The following is a 20939-nucleotide window of genomic DNA, read 5'->3' as shown; positions in this document are numbered from 1 at the left end:
GGAAAACTTTCAATTTGTTCCGGAACTTGGTTCATCCAGCAAAACCAGGAACCAAAACTTACGATGACTTAACACAGATCCTTGAAGAGCATTACTCTCCAAAGACCCTGATCATCGTGGAATGGTTCAGGTTCCACTGAAGGAATCAAGTGGAGGGCGAAAGCATTGCTTAGTTTGTGGCAACTTTAAAAAGGCTGGCACACCATTGAGTTTTGCGAGTCAGACGATTCTCTTCAAGATCGTCTAGTTTGTGATCTCCATAATGAGGTTATCCAAAGATGATTGCTTACTGAACATGTTTTGACTTTAAAGACAGCAGAAGAAATTGCAGTGTCGATGGAACTGGCTGTTAAAGAGGCTTCACAATTTCATAGAATCATACAGTGCAGAAAAGGCCCTTTGGCCCATCGAGTCTAACTAACTGGCACGGAAATGAAGATCCACAAGTTAGTAACTGCCTATAAGAAGTCAAAACAGCAACAAACATGTCTCGGATGCACCATTCCATTTAGGCCATTTAGCGAGTGAAAAAGGAAAGTCAATGCAAGAATTGTGTCAAAATGGGTCACATCGCAAAAGCTTATCGAGCTAGACCAGCTTCCCCTGAGAAGAATATTCAGAAGAAGAATCTGGGTACCTTCAAGAAGAAGAACAAGTTTCATTCTACAAAGAGAATTTACAATATGGAAGAAAAGAATTACAACTGTGAAGAAGAAAATCTCCATAAATATGATGAAGAGTTCTAACTGTATTATCCATACAGAATGAATCACATCGATTCTGGGTTATTCCGAAGTAAAGTGGACAATACATTAGGATGGAGATGAATTTGGTGCTGCTGTATCTTTAATTCCTGAGACTAAATATCAACATCTTCTTTTAAAACCAGCTGATATGATTTTTAAGGACATACTGATTTGATTTGATTTATTATTGTCACATGTATGAATATACAGTGAAAAGTATTGTTTCTTGCGCGCTGTACAGACAAAGCATACCATTGATTGAGAGGGAAAGGAGAGAGTGCAGAATGTAGTGTTAGTCATAGCTAGGATGTAGAGAAAGATCAACTTAATGCGAGGTAGGTCCATTCAAAAGTCTGACAGCAGCAGGGAAGAAGCTGTTCTTGAGTCGGTTGGTATGTGACCTCAGACTTTTGTACCTGTTTCCCGATGGAAGAGAGAATGTCTGGGGTGCGTGGGGCCCTTAATTATGCTGGCTGCTTTTCTGAGGCAGCGGGAAGTGTCGACAGTGAATGGGTGGGAGGCTGGTTTGAGTGATGGACTGGGCTTCGTTCACGACCCTTTGTAGTTTCCTGCGGTCTTAGACAGAGCAGGAGCCATACCAAGCTGTGATACAACCAGAAAGAATGCTTTCTATGGTGCATCTGTAAAGTTGGTGAGAGTCGTAGTGGACATGCCACATTTCCTTAGTCTTCTGAGAAAGTAGAGGCATTGGTGGGCTTTCGTAACTATAGCGTCTGCATGGGGGGGGATCCAGGATAGGTTGCTGGTGATCTGGATCGTAAAAATTTGAAGCTCTCGAACATTTCTACTTTGTCCCCATTGATGTAGACAGGGGCATGTTCTCCACTACGCTTCCTGAAGTCGATGACTATCTCCTTCGTTTTGTTGACATTAAGGGAGAGATTATTATTGCCGCACCAGTTCATCAAATTCTCTATCTCTTTTCTGTATTCTGTCTCATCATTGTTTGAGATCCGATCCATTATGGTGGTGTCATCAGCAAACTTGAAAATCGAATTGGAGGGGAATTTGGCCACACAGTCATAGGTGTATAAGGAGTTTAGTAAGGAGCTAAGGACACAGCCTTGTGGAGCACCAGTGTTGAGGATGATCGTGGAGGAGGTGTTGTTGCCTATCCTTACTGATTATGGGTTAGGAAGTTCAGGATCCAGTCGCAGAGGGAGGAGCCGAGCCCCAGACCACGGAATTTGGAGATGAGTTTCATAGGAATAATGGTGTTGAAGGCAGAGCTGCAGTCGATTAAATAGGAGTCTGACAGAGATGTCTTTGTCATCTAGGTGTTCCAGGGTTGAGTGCAGGGCCAGGGAAATGGTGTCTACTGTGGACCTGTTATGGCGGTAGGTGAACTGTAGTGGATCCAGGCAATCCGGGAGGCCGGAATTGATTCGTGCCATGAGTAATCTTTTGAAGCACTTCATAATGATGATGTCAGAGCCACTGGACAATAGTCATGAAGGCACGCTGCTTGGCTTTTCTTTGGCACCGGGATGATGGTCATCTTCTTGAAGCAGATAGGGACCTCAGATTGTTGCGAAGAGAGGTTGAAGATGTCTGCGAATACCCCCGCCAGGATCCGCGCAGGATCTGAGTGCTCGTCCGGGTACCCCATCTGGGCCAATCATGGAACAGATAGTGCTGTTAAAAGATTACATCATGGTCAGTGTAGAGATGAGTGGAGAAACAGCGAAGTTGCATTTCCATGTGGTCCGTAGTAAGGCTCCAGTTCCATTTTAGAGATCATGTTTGGAGAAGATAAAGCTTATCTGGAGTGCTGTCAACAGATAGGTCAATGTCAAAATAGATCTACAGTACTTTCTGGATAAATACAAGAGTGAATTCGAAGAGATACTTGGCTTAATAAAGGGAGTTCAAGTGAAACTGAAGATGAAGCCTAATAGTCAACCAAAAAGTCTCAAAGTAAGAGCATTGCCAATACAATTTGTCCCAAGTCAAAGAAGAATTGTACAACTTGTTAACATTGGTTGTTAGAGCCAGTTACAATGAGTGACTGAGCTACCCCCATTGTACCTCTCATGAAACCAGATCATTCAGTTTGTATTTGTGGTGATTTTGAAACAACCATAAATCCAGGTTTATGTGCTGATCAATATTTACTTACTTTAATTGAAGATTTGCTTGCTGGCTTATCAGGTGGGCAGAAATTCAGCAAGATTGACCTTTCACAAGCTTTTACAGATGAACATAGTCACTGAATCTGAACCATTGCTTACCATCGTTACTTACAAAGGTCTCTTTCTTTATAAAAAATTGCCTTTTGGAATAACATGCACAGCAGTCCTAACCCAAGGATTGATGGATCAGATTTTAAGTTGTTTCTCTGGTGTGCAATGTTACCTGGATGATATTCACATTACAGGGTCTAGTGAACAACAAAACTTGAATAATTTAGAAGCAACATTGGAATGTCTTCAAGCACATGCTCTGTGCTTCAAGAAAGAAAAGTGTGACTTTTTCCAGACATTAGTCCAGTATTTGGGTCACGTTATTGATAGTAAAGGCCAACATAAAACATCAAAAAAGATAGACACTACTTTAGAAGCACCATGTCTGATAAATGTGCACATTTGAAGTCTTTTCTAGGATTATTAAATAATTGTGACAAGTTTATTCCTAACTTAGTAAATTATGCAATGGTTTCAAGAATGTAGCTGTGTGTGAAACAGTCATGGGACTGGACAGCAGAATGTGAGAAAGCATACAAGGATGTCAAAGATGCTGTGCAAATGTCTGAAGTATTGGTTCATTTTAATCCGAAGCTACCATAATTGCTTGCTTGTGACACTTCACCTTACGGAGTTGGGGCAGAGTTTCACATATTGGGCCTTTGTGAGAGGAACGACCAATAGCTTTTTCTTCGTATACTCTGACTAGTGTTGAATCTAACTCTTCTGCTTAGCTAGAAAAAGAAGCATTGAGTATAATTTTTGCCATACAAAGGTTTCATCATTATTTATATGGTCGTTATTTCACATTATTGACTCATCATCGAAACTTAAGTACTATTTTTGAGACGTATAGCTGCTACCGATTGCAAATATGGTTACCGAACTTATCTGCACACTCCTACGATATGAAGTATCAGCAATCAGAGTGCTGTGCTGATGCATTATCATGCTTACCTTTACCTACAGATGCCACCAGTTAGTTTTGCTAATTATTCTTTATTTTTCACTGGTAGATCATTTGTCTATGACAGCTTCTCAAGTTCAGAGACATACCAGAAATGATCCCGCGAGGGGGAAGGTGATGGATGTGGTATTGAAAGGAACGATAGCTGGGACACATTGTTCATATCCTGATTGGAAACCATATGTGTCAAGAAAGCTTGAGTTGACCGTCCAAGGTGGGTGCCCATTGTGGGGAATCCGAGTGATCATTCCTCCTAGTCTGTGTGGAAGAGTTCTTGAACAACTACATGAAACATTCTGGTATAGTCCAGATGAAGAAATTAGTACATAGTTATTTTAGGTGGCAGGTCTGGATGCTCACTCAGATTGAAGAAAAAGTGGGAGAGTGTCAACCCTGTGATCAAATAAGAAAAACACCACTGTTGCCTCCTTTACACCTTTTGGGAGTGGTCTAAAATACTATGACAGTGATAACATGTAGATTTAGCTGGTCCATTTGAGGGTTACATGTACTTGGTCATAATTGATGGCCAGCAGTTGTTATTATGAGATCTACCATATATGAACAAACCTTTGAAAAGCTTAATTGAAATTTTTGCAAGATTTTGTAAATCTTGTGGAGACAAAGGCCCATCTTCCCATTTGAGAATACCCTCCAACGTGTTATGTGGCACCACCATCGTGCTAAATGGGATAGATTATACAGTTCAGTACTGAGCATCCATAAGGCATTTTGGGTCATTAGCAGCAGTAGCTGAATTCTATACAACCACAACCTGTAACCTCTACCATTACTATGAGTCTGGGAATCAAACCTGGTTTAATGAAGTGTGCATGAAGCTTACGATGAGCAGCACTGGGCATGCCTAAAAATCAAGTGCCAACCTGGTGAAGCTACACATTGACTACTTGCACTCCAAACAACATAAGCAGTGAGAGAGAGAGCTAAGCAAACTCATAACCAACAGATCAGATCTAAGCTCTGCAGTCCTGCCACATCCAATTGTGAATGGTGGTGGACAATTAAACAACTAACAGGAGGAGCAGCCTCCACAAATTCCCCATCTCAATGATGGGGAGCCCAGCACATCAGTGCAAAAGATAAGGTTGAAGCATTCGCAACAACCTTCATCCAGAAATGCTGAGTGGATGATCCATCTCTGCCTCTTCCAGAGGTAAGAAGTCTCACAACACCAGATTAAAGTCCAACAGGTTTATTTGGTAGCACAAGCCACTAGCTTTCAGAGTGCTGCTCCTTCATTAGGTGAGTGGGGTTTCAGTTCACAAACAGACATATAAAGACACAAACTCAATTTACAAAATAATGGTTGGAATGCGAGTTTTTACAGGTAATCAAGTCTTAAAGGTACAGACAATGTGAGTGGAGAGAGGGTTAAGCACAGGTTAAAGAGATGTGTATTGTCTCCAGCCAGGACAGTTAGTGAGATTTTGCAAGCCCAGGCAAGTCGTGGGGCTTACAGATAGTGTGACATGAACCCAACATCCCAGTTGAGGCCGTCCTCGTGTGTGCGGTACTTGGCTATCAGTCTCTGCTCAGCGATTCTGCGTTGTCGTGTGTTGTGAAGGCCGCATTGGAGAACGCTTACCCGAAGATCAGAGGCCGAATGCCCGTGACCGCTGAAGTGTTCCCCAACAGGAAGAGAACAGTCTTGCCTGGTGATTATCGAGCAGTGTTCATTCATCCGTTGTTGTAGCGTCTGCATGGTCTCCCCAATGTACCATGCCTCAGGACATCCTTTCCTGCAGCGTATCAGGTAGACAACGTTGGCCGAGTTGCAAGTGTATGTATTGTGTACCTGGTGGATGGTGTTCTCACGTGAGATGATGGCATCTGTGTCGATGATCCGGCACGTCTTGCAGAGGTTGCTGTGGCAGGGTTGTGTGGTGTCGTGGTCACTGTTCTCCTGAAGGTTGGGTAGTTTGCTGCGGACAATGGTCTGTTTGAGGTTGTGCGGTTGTTTGAAGGCAAGAAGTGGGGGTGTGGGGACGGCCTTGGCAAGATTTTATAAACCTTGTGGAGACAAAGTCCCATCTTCCCATTGAGGATACCCACCAATGTGTGATGTGGCACCACCATCGTGCTAAATGGGATAGATTATACAGTTCAACCTCTTCCAGAGGTCCCCAGCATCACAGATATCAGTCTTCAGCCAATTTGATTCACTCCACATGATATCAAGAAACTGCTCAAGTCACTGGATACTGAAAAGGCTATGGACCCTGACAGTATTCTGGAAATGGTACTGAAGACTTTTGCTCCAGAAGTAGCTACACCCTTAGCCAAGCTGTTCCAGTACAGCTACAACACTGGCATCTACCTCACAATGTGGAAAATAGGCAAGTGGCCCACACCTACTTCTAATTTATATGTAGGGGTGGGAATCAGCCATATAAATACTGTGGCTGCAGGAGCATGTCAGAGGCTGGAAATTCTGCAGCAAGTAACTCATCCTAACTCCCCAAACCCTGTCCACCATCAACAAAGCACAAGTCAGGAGTGTGATGGAATTCTCTCCACTTGCCTGGATAAGTGCAGCTCCAACAACACTCAAGAAGCTCGACACCATCCAGGACAAAGTAGCCCCCTTGATTTATACCCCATTCACCACCTCCAATATCCTCTCCCTCCACCACTGCCACACAGTGACAGCAACGTGTACCATTTACAACATGCTCTGCAGCAACTCACTTAGGCTCTTTCAACAGCATCTTCCAAACCCGCAGCCTCTGCCACTGTTGCAGTTCTCTTCCACGGGCAGCAATGTTCAGGGAAGCGTGGGTGAACGTGTCAGGCGGTGCAGGCTCGGTTTGCAGCGGTTGGCAGGCTTGCAGGAGTCTTCCACGGGCATCAAAGTTCAGATTACTGTCGGTGAACATGTCAGGCGGTGCAGCCTCGACTTGCGGACAAGGGCAGCGGATTGATGGGAACGCCACCACCTGCAAGTTCTTTTCCAAGTCACTCGCCATCCTGACCTGGAAATATATTGTTGTTCCTCAATGTTGCTGGGTCAAAATCCTGGAACACCTTCCCAAACAGCATTGCGGATGTACCTACACCACATGGACTCCAGTGATTCAAGAAGGCAACTCACCACCATCTCCTCGAGGGCAATTAGGGATGGGCAATAAAAATGCTGACCTGGCCAGCAATGCCTACACTCTGAAATAATGATATCCTCCCCTGTCAGTAAAACTACCTTTATCTTTGCCCCATTTCCAATATTTTTGTAACTAATGAACACAATGGTCAGAAAATAAGTGCGAGGTGATTCATTTTGGTAGGACAAATTTGAATGCGGATTACAGGGTCAAAGGTAGGGTTCTGAGGAATGTGGAGGAACAGAGATATCTTGGGGTTCATATCCACAGATCTCTGAAGGTTGCCACTCAAGTGGATAGAGCCGTGAAGAAGGCCTATAGTGTGTTAGCGTTTATTAACAGGGGGTTTGAGTTTAAGAGCCGTGGGGTTATGCTGCAACTGTACAGGACCTTGGTGAGACCACATTTGGAATATTGTGTGCAGTTCTGGTCACCTCACTATAAGAAGGATGTGGAAGCGCTGGAAAGAGTGCAGTGGAGATTTACCAGGATGCTGCCTGGTTTGGAGGGTAGGTCTTATGAGGAAAGGTTGAGGGAGCTAGGGCTTTTATCTTTAGAGCGGAGGAGGTTGAGAGGCGACTTAATAGAGGTTTATAAGATGATGTGGGGGATAGATAGAGTGGACGTTCAGAGACCATTTCCTCGGGTGGATGTAGCTGTTACTAGGGGGCATAACTATAGGGTTCATGGTGGGAGATATAGGAGGGATGTCCGAGGCAGGTTCTTTACTCAGAGAGTGGTTGGGGTGTGGAATGGACTGCCTGCTGTGATAGTGGAGTCGGACACTTTAGGAACTTTCAAGTGGTTATTGGATAGGCACATGGAGCACACTAGAATGATAGGGAGTGGGATAGCTTGATCTTGGTTTCGGACAAAGCTCGGCACAACATCGTGGGCTGAAGGGCCTGTACTGTTCTTTATTCTATAAAATGTTAATATACACAATGTGTATTTTAATGCCTAAATAAGTTTTCTCCTGGGTTATTTAACTTACGTTCAGCACTTAATTGACTCCAGCTCAAGCCTGGAGGGTTGGTAACTGCTAGCCATGCTACCCCTGAGCCTGTGACAGCTGTTGTCTGGACTGTCTTTAAGCACTTCAGGTACATATAATTATTGTAAAATGCAGTCACCTGTTATGTAGACAATAGGCAGCCATTTTGTGCACAGCAAGATCTCCCATGCGGCAGTTATGTGAAGGGCCATGTTTTTTGTATTTTGCTGAGAATGGTTGATGGGGATGGCTGTACTTTTTTGAATTGTGCAAAGGACGTTTAACATCCATATGAATGGGCTTCGGGTTTGCAACTAACCTGAAGACTAGGCCCTCCAACAGTGCAGCACTCCCTCAGTAGAACATAGAACAGTACAGCACAGAACAGGCCCTTCGGCCCACGATGTTGTGCCGAGCTTTATCTGAAACCAAGATCAAGCTATCCCACTCCCTATCATCCTGGTGTGCTCCATGTGCCTATCCAATAACCGCTTAAATGTTCCTAAAGTGTCTGACTCCACTATCACTGCAGGCAGTCCATTCCACACCCCAACCACTCTCTGAGTAAAGAACCTACCTCTGATATCCTTCCTATATCTCCCACCATGAATCCTATAGTTATGCCCCCTTGTAATAGCTCCATCCACCCGAGGAAATAGTCTTTGAACATTCACTTTATCTATCCCCTTCATCATTTTATAAACCTCTATTAAGTCTCCCCTCAGTCTCCTCCGCTCCAGAGAGAACAGCCCTAGTACTGCGTGAACAGTCTGAGATTTTGTGCTCAAGTCTTTGATTGGGGCTTGAACCCACATTCTGACTCGGGAATAAAAATGCTATCAACAGGAGAGCGACTGTCAAAAGCAACGACTTGGTGACTCCACACACACAGTACACATGCGTCGTCTTACCCGTGGAACCCAGTTTCCTCATGCAAGCTATCAAGAGGGTAGAATTAGGGCTTACCTCTGCGTTTAATCCCTGTTTACAGAACATGTGCGTGGAATGCCACCGATACTTTCTTCCTACAGTGCACAGTCGACAGGAAGCTGCTTTAGTTGTCAAACTGGCAGTGATGTTTAGCAGTAGGTGAATTCCTTTCGCTGTGTACTCTGTACTTGACGCAGTTGTCATGGAGATTAGGATTCCTGGCTTTTTGCCCAAGGATTTGGAAGGGGGGATGGGCAATCGATGGTCATGTGGTTGTGGGGGGGTGGCGATAGTGTTCATGTGCGATTATACAAAAGAAAACACTAAGACAAGGCAGTTCATTTTTAGAATGGAGTATGAAGGTGGGAAACTGTAAAGATGCAGCCATGGGATATTCAGCCTTAATCTACAACATTCAGCCACAACCTGAAATCATTTATTTTATAAAACATGGAGAGAGGAAACCCCAAGCATTTTACATTTTAAGAGAAATCTGTAACAGGAGCAAAATTAACGTCAATAAAAGAGTTAAGGTTCGATAATTGGCAACAAGGAAATCAATTGTAAAGGAACTGCAAATGCTGGGAATCAGGAATAACAAAATAATGCAGAAAATGCACATCAGATCTGAAAACAAAAAGCAGGTTAATGATTTGGGTGAAGACATTTCATCAGAAGCAAGACCATTGGTTTTAAATGTTCATGGAATAATGTAAAGCTCACCCCAGAATCCCAATTTAAAAAATCCTGGAATCCTGTGTAATAAAAATACAAATTTGAATTTATCCTGTTTCTGTAAACCAGTGACTCTGATTAAAAGCCTTTCAGCCACATGTGAAAGACAAAGGAATCTGAATGTTTCTATTTTATATAAAGGTACTTTGGCATTAGCATCCCACAGCTGGCTGAAACACTAATGACGAATTTTCCAAATTCAGTAAGGTTTACATGGACAATTTACCCAGTCCATACTGTCACTGGCCCCAGGAATTTAAGCCCCATGTGTCCAGTCGTCAGATTCAAAGCAATAAACTATTCCCCCCCCACTTTTCTCCCAGTGTCCAGTGGCCCCAGGTGAATATCTGCCAATTACTAATCTGTAACTAGCACCCAGAAGTGTGTGAGAAAGAAAAAAATGCATTTATGTATTGCCATTGACCAACATAGGAAGTCCCAATATGGTTTACATCCAATGAGATGGTTCCAGAATGTGACGCTCTAAGAAATTAACCAGAGAGCAGGCTATATTAGACTTGATATTGTACAATGTGGCAGGATGGGAAAGGTTTAGGGGAATATGGGCCAAATGCAGGCAAATGGGACTAGTTCAGTTTAGGAAACCTGGTTAGCAAGGACATGTTGGGCTGAAGGGCTTGTTTCCGTGCTGTTTGTCTTAATGGTTAATTAATGACACCCCTAGATAGCAGTGATAACAATATGATTGAATTTTATATCCAGTTTGAAAGGGAAAGGAGTGGGTCTAAGACTAGTTTTTAAAATTTATAAGGGCAACTGTGTGGGCTTGAAAGCCAAGTTAGCTGAAGTGAACTGGGATATTAGGCCAGGGAATAGATCAATAGAGCAGTAGTGGTAGACATTTAAGCAGATATTTCCGAACGCTCTGAATAAGTACATTCCTGTGAGAAAGAAAAAATCTAAAGAGAGGACCCACCATCTGTGGTTAATTAATGAAGTTAGTGAAAACATCAAACTTAAGGAAAAAGCATATAACTGCAAAAAGGTAAATGGCAAGTTAGATAATTGGTCAGAGTATAAAGAATGACAGAGAATGACAGAGGTTAATCAGGAGAAAGAAATTACAGTATGAGAGGAAGTTAGCTAGAATTATAAAAATGGAGAGCTAGAGTTTCTACAGGTATTTAAAAGTGAAAAAAGGAAGTAAAGTGTGTGATGGTCCTCTAGAGAGTGAGAATGTTGAATTAATAGTAGATAATAAGGAAATGACGGATGAAATGGTCAAATATTTTGCTTCTGAATTCACTATAGAGGATACATGAAACATTCCAGTAATATACATAAATTAGGAGATGGAAGGGTTAGAGAAACTTGGTGAAATTATAATCACATGAAGGGGTGCTGAGCAAACTGCTGGAGCTGCAGGCTGATAACTCTCCGGGTCCGGATGGATTTTAACCTAGGGTCCAAGAAGAGGTGGCTCAGGAGGTAGTAGATGTGTTGGACTTAATTTTTTAAAATTTGTTAGAATCTGGAAAGTAGCAATTATAACCCAAGAAGGGAGCGAGGCAGAAAACAAGAAACCAGTTAGCTTGACGTCTGTCGTGGGAGTTGGTCATTAAGGACATTATAACTGGGCACTCGCTCAACCTATCCATATCCACCTGCTAAGTTCTTATTTCTTCGTAACATACTTTCCTACTGATCTTTGTGTCATCTGCAGATTTAGCTACCATGCCTTCACTCCCCTTTCTAAATTAGTGACGTAACTTGTAAAAAGTTGAGACTCCAGCGCAGACCCCATTTATGCATACTTTCTGTTTTCTGCCAGCCAATCTTCTATCCCTCTTAATATGTTAACCTCTACACCATGAGCTTTTATTTTCCGCAACAGCCTTTGGTGTGGCAGCTTATCTTTTGCCTTCTGGAAATACAAGTTTACAGGTTTATATGTTCCTATCAAAGGTTCCTCTTCATCCACAGCACATGTTAGTCCTTCAAAGACTAATAGATTGGTTAACCATGATATGCTTCAGTTAAGTGGGAGTGTCTTTATATGCCCTGTTTGTGAACAGAACTCCCACTTACCTGATGAAGGGGCAGCGCTCCGAAAGCTAGTGGCTTGTGCTACCAAATAAACCTGTTGGACTTTAACCTGGTGTTGTGAGACTTCTTACTGTGTTTACCCCAGTCCAACGCTGGCATCTCCACATCATGCTTCAATTATGCAGGGCCTATTAAGACCACATTGAGTCATAGAGGTTTATAGCATGGTAACAGGCATCTTGTTTTGGTCTCCTTATTTAAGGATGGATGTAAATGCGTTGGAGGTGGTTCAGAGGAGTTTTACTAGATTGATACTTGGAATGAGCGAGTTATCTTATGAGGAAAGGTTAGACAGGCTAGGCTTGTTTCCACTGGAGTGACTGGGTAACTTGATTGAAGTATACAAAATTCTCACTGATCTTGACAATCTGGATGTGGAAAGGATATTTCTTCTTGTGAATGAGTCCAAAACTAAGAGGCACTGTATTAAAATTAGGGGTCACCCTTATAAGACTATTTTTCTCTCGCTGAGGGATGTACAACTTTGGAAGAGTGATCATTGAATATTTTTAAGGCAGAGGTAGGTAGATTCTTTTTAGGCCAGGGAATCAAAGGTTATGTCGGGTAGATGGAAATGTGGAAATTGAAATACAAACAGAACAGCCATGATCTTATTGAATGGCGGCGCAGACTTGAGGGGCCAAATGGCCTACTTCTCCTCTTTTGTATGTAAATACTTTTGAAATGCAGTCACCGTTGTAGAAAACATGGCAGCTAATTTGCAAGCTGCTCTCTCCTTTCTCCTCCTTTAAGGTGCTCCTTTGACCAATTGTTTGGCTACCTGTCTTGACATCTCCTCCTGTAGTTTGCCAAATTTTGTTTGATAACATTCGTGTGCAACATCTTGGGATATTTGACAATGCTAAAGATGTTCTCTAAGTGCAAGCTGTTGCAGGTTTTCATTAATCCTAATAGAATCACAGAAATGCACAACACAAGAGACCATTTTGCCTATTGTGCCTGTGCTTTGAAGAACTATACAAATCGTCCTACTCCCTGACCCTTCTTCATAGCTCTGCAATTTTTTCCTTGTTAATTATATATCCAGTTCCCAGTTTGAAAAGTGCTATTCAATCTGCTTCCACACCACCCCCCCCCCCCCTCCACCCCCTTTAAGGCATTGAATTCCAGATCATTATAATTTACCAAGTTTTTAAATAAAGTCTTCCCCAATTCCCTTCTGGTTCTTTCACCAATCTTTATGAAATGTGTACCCTCTAGTTACTGACCCTTCTGTCAGTGGAAACAGTTTCTTGCCACTTATTCTCATCGAAGCCACTCATAATTTTGAACACCTCTTTTAAATCTTTCTTTAAATTCTGTTGCTTTAAGGGGAACAACTCTCATCGCTCCATAAAACTGATGTCTCTAATAGCTTATCCCTCCACATAATAGAGTCTGGAGGTAAGTGGAGAAAGGGAGGGGGGAAACTCTTATTGAAGAACTCAACTTTCAGTAAGAAGTTTACAATTGGACTTTCCAGACAACCCACTTGAAAGCCAGACTGTCTGAAATGAATCCCAGCTGCAGCACCCTTGCCTCATAGTGAACAACATCAGCCTTCTTTTAAAACAGCTTTTCCGTTCCAGACAACAACTCAACAACAAGATTTTAAGCACCTTCCATCTTTTAAGGATCCTGTGAAACATTTCCAGTTGCTATGAGAAAGTGCCAGCCTCTGACAAATAATGACCTGTGTTTACAATAACATAAAGTAAGTTGGCAAACACTCTGTGTGGATCTGCACCAATGATCTGCAACCAACACGGCTGTGGCTTTGAAGCAACTGTCTTTTTATTTTTTTATTTCATCACTCTTTTTTCCTGACCCTTCCTAAGGTGCGATTCTAGAGGTGTGGTCGCTACTTTAACCAAGAGGCTTTACTTCACTGCAATGCTGAGGGAGTTGGAGGCACCATCCTTAAGACATTACACCAAGACCCCATCTACCCTTTCAGGTGGATATTGAATCTCTGTTAACACCATTTCAGAGTAGTGCAGGGGAATTCTCTCCCATGTCCAGACCATTGTTTATCCCTCAACCAACAGCACTTTTTAAAAAAAAGATCTGGTTATAATCACATTGTTGTTTGTGGGATCTTACTGTGCATGAATTGCCTGCTGCACTTTAAGCTTAAAGTTTATTTATTAGTGTCACAAGTAGGCTTACATTAACACTGCAATGCAGTTACTGTGAAAATCCCCTAGTCGCCACACTCCCGACTGAGGGAGAATTTAGCATGGCCAATGCACCTAACCACCACGCTTTCAGATTGTGGGAGGAAACTGAAGCACCCGGAGGAAACCCATGCAAACTCCACACAGACAGTGACCTAAGCCGGGAATCGAACCCGGGTCCCTGGCTCTGTGAGGCAGCAATGCTAACCACCGTGCCGCCCCCTACATTGTATTTATACTTCCGACCTTACAAAAAATAAGACTGCACCTCAAAAATACTTCATTGGTTGTGAAGTATTTTGGGACATCCTGAGGTCATGAAAGGCACAAATGAAACCTAATTGTAGCATGTGTGTGGATGCTATTATGTCAGTTGATCCGAGATTTAGGAAAGTGGTCTGAAATGGACAAATAAGCTGCTGAAAAGATGATCCTCTAGATTTTTTTTCCACTGCTTGTTAAATCATTCTCGCCATGACCAACTAGTGACTATATTCAGATGGAGTACAATGTTGGTAAATGTGAGGTCATCCATTTTGGTAGGAATAACAGCAAAATGGACTATTATTTAAATGGTAAAAAATTGCAGCATGCTGCTGTGCAGAGGGATCTGGGTGTCCTTGTGCAGGAATCTCATGGGGTTGATTTGCAGGTGCAGCAGGTAATTAAGAAGGCAAATGGAATTTTATCCTTCATTGCTAGAGGGATGGAGTTTAAAAACAGCGAGATTATTTTGCAGCTGTATAAGGTGCTAGTGAGGCCACACTTGGAGTACTGTGTACAGTTTTGGTCTCCTTACTTGAGAAAGGATATACTGGCACTGGAGGGGGTGCAGAGGAGATTCACTTGGTTGATTCCGAAGTTGAGAGGATTGGCTTATGAGGAGAGACTGAGTAGACTGGGGCTATACTCATTGGAATTCAGAAGAATGAGGGGAGATCTTATAGAAACATATAGGATTATGAAGGGAATAGATAAGATAGAAGCAGGGAAATTGTTTCCACTGGCGGGTGAAACTAGAACTAGGGGGCATAGCCTCAAAATAAAGGGAAGCAGATTTAGGACTGAGTTGAGGAGGAACTTCTTCACACAAAGGGTTGTGAATCTGTGGAATTCCCTGCCCAGTGAAGCAGTTGAGGCTACCTCATTGAATGTTTTTAAGGCAAGGATAGATAAATTTTTGAACAGTAAAGGAATTAAGGGTTATGGTGAGTGGGCGGGTAAGTGGAGCTGAGTCCACAAAAAGATCAGCCATGATCTTATTGAATGGCGGAGCAGGCTTGATGGCCTACTCCTGCTCCGAGTTCTTATGTTCTTATATTCATTTTGGAATGGGTGGGGTGGGAAGGTTTAGGGGTGAGTTGCCTCCACTGTGACCCAGCAAGTGGTAGACTCAGTAATCTTGGTACTTAAAGCTGAGCAGGTTTTTGGAAATGTTTACAGGGCTGCAGGAAAAAAACTGGAGAGTGGGCCTAACTTGATAATTCTGCCAAAGAGCTGGCACAAATGTGATGGCTGAATGGCCGCCTTCAGTGCTATAAGAATCTACAAAGCAGACTAAAGTACTCCAGGGCACTATTTATGATTACAAAAGAGAAAATGCTGGAAAATTTCATCAGGTCTGGCAGCATCTGTAAGGAGAGAAAAGAGCTGACATTTTGAGTCCGGTTGACCCTTTGTCTTTATTTATGATTGATTGCCTGTCTGGCTCATTAATAGTATCTGGACTACACAGGCGGGTGGAATTCTTCCTGCTCAGTTCCATACAGATATGCAAAACAATGTTGGAACAATTCAGATGGTCCCTAGGTGGTCAAGCAGTAGGATACTTATTAATGCTTTGAGATGCAGGACTCTAGATAAGTGCAGACGGTATTAAACTGGGATTAAGGGTTTCCACCTTATTATGGGTTTCTTTTTTAGTAGCGATTATGAAGGATTTTGATACGGTAAGGAGTTACCAACTAGAGGACACTGATTTAAGATGATTGATAAAAAAAACTCACCGGTTATGAGAAGGGATTTCTTAATGCAGTGAGTCACTGTGACCTAGAATGTGCTGCCTGAAAGGGTGGTGGAAGCAGATTCAGTAGTAATTTCCAAAAGAGAATTGGAGCAACGCTTGAATGAAAAAACTCACAGGGCGATGGAAGAAAAAGGAGTGGGATTAATTGGATAATGCTTTCAAAGGTCTAGCACAAGCATGATGGGCTGAATGGTTTTCAATGCTGAATCATCTTATAATTTTATGTCGATAGGCCACACTTATTCAGCTGATTGGTCTTCAGCAGGACCCCAGCTTGGCCCTAAATTGTACCCAACGGTCACATGTTGTTGGGTTCAGCAGTGGGGAATACATCTCTGTGAGAGATATGCTCTCCCAATTAGGAAAACAGAATCCCTATTTCTGTAGCTTTCTTTGGAGGTTCTGAAACATAGTGCGTGATTTTCCCAAAATAAATGTAAGACCCCGCCACCTCGGATTGCCAGTCGCGATTGCCGTTATTGGCTTCCTGCTGACATTTCCTGCCCTGTTACGCTACTCGATTAGCGGGGCGGGAAAATCACGCCGAGTGATGGAGATATGTTCTACATTTCAATATAAAATTGTCATCACACACCAATCCTGGATAGGTCTCTGCAGGCATTCTTTGCAGTCTTCCATTCAGGTTATATAGGAGCGACTGTGATCACCCCACCCCCCGCCCCCCCCCAACCTTGTCTATTCATAGCTTCTGTCAAGATAGGAGGGCCAGGAGTGAAAATACCCTATGATGTGGATGCTGAATTCTTGTCTGTTACACTTTTTTTCACAATTTCCTCTCAATGTCCTCCTAGTTGCAATGCTCAATCTTTTGGGGCAAATCGTTTATTTAACAGGGTTACAATCTTGGGCATTTGGTTTGGGCTGACTCAGTCCCCATGTCATGCTGAGGCATTTACCTGTTCAGCCATCAGGGGGAGCTGACTGCAGAGTATTCTCTATATAAATCTTCTGGGCAGTGAAGTAAGATAAATAATATTTTCACAAAAAGCAAGGTTGTTGCAGGGCCTTTCTATGCCTCTTGCACCTGTTCCTCAGACTGATAGATTTCTGGAACCTGTCCTGTAACAGTAATACCAAGATCCAAGTACTTGATTTCACTGTCTGCAAAACTGCTAAGCAAAATTGGAGCAGCATCCCCTGTAGAAAGTCAGCCAGGTCCACTACAGCCCATTTCACAGGCAGTGGGAGAGGCCTGGGGTCGGATCATCCCCTTGCCATTAACCCTGTGGAACGGAATGCAGTTGGGAAAATAAAAAACGGAAGCAGAGGTTAGCTAAGCAAACCAAAAAAAGTTTCACGTTTTTGAATGAATTCTGAGGTCATCAGGTGAAAGGTGTCCTTCTGCAGAATGAAGCAGCTTCAGTTTCAGATACAATCCAGTGAAGTTTCCTTCGCACTGTTCTTAGCAGTATACCTTCATCTGAAGCACTGTCTTCCATTCCTGACACCAGTCATACCACCTCGCCTGCCACGGAATCGGCGCAAGTGAGGGTCCGACAATGGAAATCTCCATTAACTTTGGGCAGGAATTTCCGGTCTCACCCGAGTGAGGCTGTAAAATCCCAGGGGGTGAGTTTGCTAAATTAGGAACAGTTTCTGTGCTGTGAGATAACGTCCAATGCAAACTAGCCTGGGACTGCTCCATGCAAATGTTGAGGTCTGGAATGCACTTCCTGAAAGGGTGATGGAAACAGATTCAGTGGCAGCTTCCAGAAGGGAATAGGATAAATAATTGAAAAGAAATAATTTTCACGTCTGGGGCAAAAGCAGAGCAGTGGAACTGATTGGAGAGCTCTTCCAAACAGCACAGGCACATGAGCCGAATGGCCTCCTCCTCTGTTGTATGATCCCATTCTACTTGTGGCCAACTGAGAGGAGATTTTCATTCCATCGGTTAAATCTGTGTTTGGATAAAGTCCAGATTATAAAACTTACTGGAGCATTCTATTTCCCTCAAAATCCTTTAATATTCTCATAACTTGTGATATACTAGTATTTAATTTAGGTAACAGATTAAAGGCATTTTTCCTGTTTTGTTTCAAAAAAAACCATAAAGCAATTATGATGGCCTAGTGGTATTATCGCTAGACTATTAATCCAGAAACTCAGCAAATGTTCCGGGGATCCGGATTCGAATCCTGCCAGGGCAGATGGTGGAATTTGAATTCAATAAAAAATATCTGGAATTAAGAATCTACTAATGACCATGAAATCATTGTCGATTGTCGGAAAAACCCATCTGGTTCACTAATGTTCTCTAGGGAAGGAAATCTGCTGTCCTTATTTGGTCTGGCCTACATGTGACACCAGAGCGACAGCAATGTGGTTGACGCTCAGCTGCCCTCGGGCAACTAGGGATGGGCAATAAATGCTGGCCCAGCCAGCGACACCCATGTCCCTTGAATGAATTTTTAAAATGTGTTTGATTAGAAGTCAGAATTTTAACAGAAAGCTGAGGCTTCTCTGTATAAATGCGTCAGACTTTGCAGAACATTTGATTAGTGTAAGTTGATCATAGAGTGCTAATGGTTCCAGAGACGTGAGTGTGGTACTGAGAGGACGCTACACTGGTGAAGGGTACCGTCTTTGGATGACATAAACCAAGGCCTCTTCTTCAGTGAACATAAAAGAACCCACAGCACTGTTTTGAACAAGAGCTGGAGAATTCTTCCACTGTCCTGGCCAATATTTTTCCTCAACTAGCTTCACTAAAACAGATTATCTTAATTTTTTTGAAGAGTTAGGTTAACATTGCTGTTTGTGAGAGCTTGTTGTGTGCAAATTGTCTACTGCATTTCCTACATTATAGCAGTGTTTACACATGCAAAAGTACTCCATTGGCTGTAAAGCACTTTGGGATATCCTGAGGTCACGAAAGGTGCTGTAGAACGACAGTGTTTAAAGGTGAACAAGGATGCTGTCCTAGTTTAACATTTCTTGGTTGTGACAGCAGCAGGGAAGCTACATTTGGTCTCTGACAGTGTGGGCTAAGTAAGGGGGACTAGTACAAAGAACAGTACAGCACAGGAAACAGGCCCTTCGGCCCTCCAAGCCTGTGCCGCTCCTTGGTCGAACTAGACCATTCGTTTGTATCCCTCCATTCCCAGGCTGCTCATGTGACTATCCAGGTAAGTCTTAAACAATGTCAGCATGTCTGCCTCCACCACCCTACTTGGCAGCGCATTCCAGGCCCCCACTACCCTCTGTGTAAAAAAACATCCCTCTAATATCTGAGTTATACTTCGCCCCTCTCACCTTGAGTCCGTGACCCCTCGTGATCGTCACCTCTGATCTGGGAAAAGCTTCCCACCGTTCACCCTATCTATCCCCTTCATAATCTTGTACACCTCTATTAGGTCTCCCCTCATTCTCCGTCTTTCCAGGGAGAACAACCCAAGTTTACCCAATCTCTCCTCATAACTAAGACCCTCTATACCAGGCAACATCCTGGTAAACCTTCTCTGCACTCTCTCCAATGCTTCCACGTCCTTCTGGTAGTGCGGCGACCAGAACTGGACGCAGTACTCCAAATGTGGCCTAACCAGCGTTCTATACAGCTGCAACATCAGACTCCAGCTTTTATACTCTATACCCCGTCCTATAAAGGCAAGCATACCATATGCCTTCTTCACCACCTTCTCCACCTGTGTTGCCAGCTTCAAGGATTTGTGGACTTGCACACCTAGGTCCCTCTGTGTTTCTATACTCTTGATGGCTCTGCCATTTATTGTATAACTCCTCCCTACATTATTTCTTCCAAAATGCATCACTTCGCATTTATCCGGATTAAATTCCATCTGCCACCTCTCCGCCCAATTTCCCAGCCTATCTATATCCTGCTGTATTGCCCGACAATGCTCATCGCTATCCGCAAGTCCAGCCATCTTCGTGTCATCCGCAAACTTGCTGATAACACCAGTTACACCTTCTTCCAAATCATTTATGTATATCACAAATAGCAGAGGTCCCAGTACAGAGCCCTGCGGAACACCACTGGTCACAGACCTCCAGCCGGAAAAAGACCCTTCGACCGCTACCCTCTGTCTCCTATGGCCAAGCCAGTTCACCATCCATCTAGCCACTTCTCCTTGTATCCCATGAGCCTTAACCTTTTTAACCAACCTGCCATGTGGGACTTTGTCAAATGCCTTACTGAAATCCATATAGATGACACCCACGGCCCTTCCTTCGTCAACCGTTTTTGTCACTTCCTCAAAAACTCCACCAAATTTGTAAGGCACGATCTCCCTCTTACAAAACCATGCTGTCTGTCACTAATGAGATTGTTCCATTCTAAATGCACATACATCCTGTCTCTAAGAATCCTCTCCAACAACTTCCCTACCACGGACGTCAAGCTCACCGGCCTATAATTTCCTGGGCTATCCCTGCTACCCTTCTTAAACAACAGGACCACATTCGCTATCCTCCAATCCTCCGGGACCTCACCTGTGTCCAAAGAAGCGACAAAGATTTCCGTCAGAGGCCCAGCAATTTCATCTCTCGTCTCCCTGAGCAGTCTAGGATAGATGCCATCAGGCCTTGGGGCTTTGTCAGTTTTAATGTTCCCTAAAAAACCTAACACTTCCTCCCTTGTAATGGCGATTTTCTCTTACGGGTCAACACCTCCCTCCGAGACACTCCCGGTTAACACGTTCCTCTCCTTCTTGAATACCGATGCAAAGTATTCATTTAGGATCTCCCCTATTCCCTTGGGTTCTAAGCATAATTCCCCTCCTTTGTCCCTGAGAGGTCCGATTTTCTCCCTGACAACTCTTTTGTTCCTAACGTATGAATAGAATGCCTTAGGATTCTCCTTAATCCTGCCTGCCGAGAACATCTCGTGACCTCTTTTTGCCTTTCTAACTCCCCTGGACTCTTGCTCAGAATCACCATGCAGTGACCTGTGCTGGAAGTATGCATCAGGAAAAGGTGTCTCCCTCACCCTGAATG

At 43.3% G+C, this 20939-nt stretch overlaps 2 protein-coding genes across 9 annotated transcripts in view; one reads left to right on the top strand and one right to left on the bottom strand.

The window, feature by feature from the left end:
* cbx1b (chromobox homolog 1b (HP1 beta homolog Drosophila)) overlaps positions 1 to 9013 on the bottom strand; it is a 63548-nt gene extending 54535 nt beyond the window's left edge. Inside the window, exon 1 of the mRNA XM_078224239.1 lies at positions 8997 to 9013. The gene's annotated coding sequence lies outside the window, so the exon portion shown is untranslated. The remainder of the gene's footprint in view (positions 1 to 8996) is intronic.
* Positions 1 to 20939, top strand: part of LOC144500789 (sorting nexin-11-like) — a 137124-nt gene that overhangs the window by 29457 nt on the left and 86728 nt on the right. The gene's annotated exons all lie outside the window — the stretch shown is intronic.

The sequence above is a fragment of the Mustelus asterias genome, chromosome 11 (assembly GCF_964213995.1).
Source record: "Mustelus asterias chromosome 11, sMusAst1.hap1.1, whole genome shotgun sequence".
NCBI classification, from domain to species: Eukaryota; Metazoa; Chordata; class Chondrichthyes; order Carcharhiniformes; family Triakidae; genus Mustelus; species Mustelus asterias.
Note: the sequence above shows the minus strand (reverse complement) of the source record. Positions and strands in the feature narration are given on the sequence as shown.